Source organism: Octopus bimaculoides, chromosome 5 (assembly GCF_001194135.2).
Source record: "Octopus bimaculoides isolate UCB-OBI-ISO-001 chromosome 5, ASM119413v2, whole genome shotgun sequence".
Taxonomy (NCBI): domain Eukaryota; kingdom Metazoa; phylum Mollusca; class Cephalopoda; order Octopoda; family Octopodidae; genus Octopus; species Octopus bimaculoides.
In genome coordinates, this window is record NC_068985.1 from 88192704 (window position 1) to 88193875 (window position 1172).

The following is a 1172-nucleotide window of genomic DNA, read 5'->3' on the forward strand; positions in this document are numbered from 1 at the left end:
ATATATATATATATATATATATGTATGTATATGTGCATATATATGTACATGTATATATATTAATATATCTTTTTGTGCAAGCGTACGCATGTGTATGTATATATACATACGTACATGCATATATATATATATATATATACGTATATATATATATTTATACATAGACATATACTCTTTCTCTTTCTCCCCCTCTCTTTCTCTCACTCACATATACACATATAAAGAGTGAAAAGAAAATATAAGATATATAAATTTGATGCGTGCACAGTCATAGATAAATAGCTAAAGTAGAACGATATATAGAATTATAAATATGTAGATACAATCGAAATGAAAGTGAAACTGTTTGAAAAATTAATACAAGGACTTTAAAATATTTGTGGATCTCTAATTTATGAGTTGAAATACATCAGAGGCCAATGTATTGATCCATCATTTGGAGTCGATAACTTATAAAGCCAAACCTACACGTTATATTCAGGAGAACGTCGGTCGCGAAGCTTTGCAGTATTCGTAACAACTATATAGACGGAGATCTAAAGCACGTGAATCAGGCACTTAGTTCCAAAATAATTGTCTATTTTCAGTTTACTACTAATTGTAATCAAGACATTTCTGCATTCACTCTGTAAATAAACACGCACACACACACACACGCACACACACACACACACACACACACACACACACACACACACACACACACACACACACACACACACACACACACACACACACACACACACACATACATACAAATATTGTTGTTGTTGTTGTTGGCACTCCGTCGCTTACGACGTCGAGGGTTCCAGTTGATCCCATCTACGGAACAGCCTGCTCGTAAAATTAGCGTGCAAGTGACTGAGCACTCCACAGACACGTGTGCACTTAACGTAGTTCTCGGGGATATTCAGCGTGACACATTGTGACAAACTGACCCTTTGAATTACAGGCACAACAGAAACAGTAAGTAAGAGTCAGAGAAAGTTGTGTTGGAAGAGTACAACAGGGTCGCCTTCATCACCTGCCGGAGCCTCGTGGTGCTTTAGTTGTTTTCGCTCAATAAACACTCACAATGCCCGGTCTGGGAGTCGAAACCGCGATCGTATGACCGCGAGTCCGCTGCCCTAACAACTGGATCATTGCGCCTCCACACACACACACACACACAC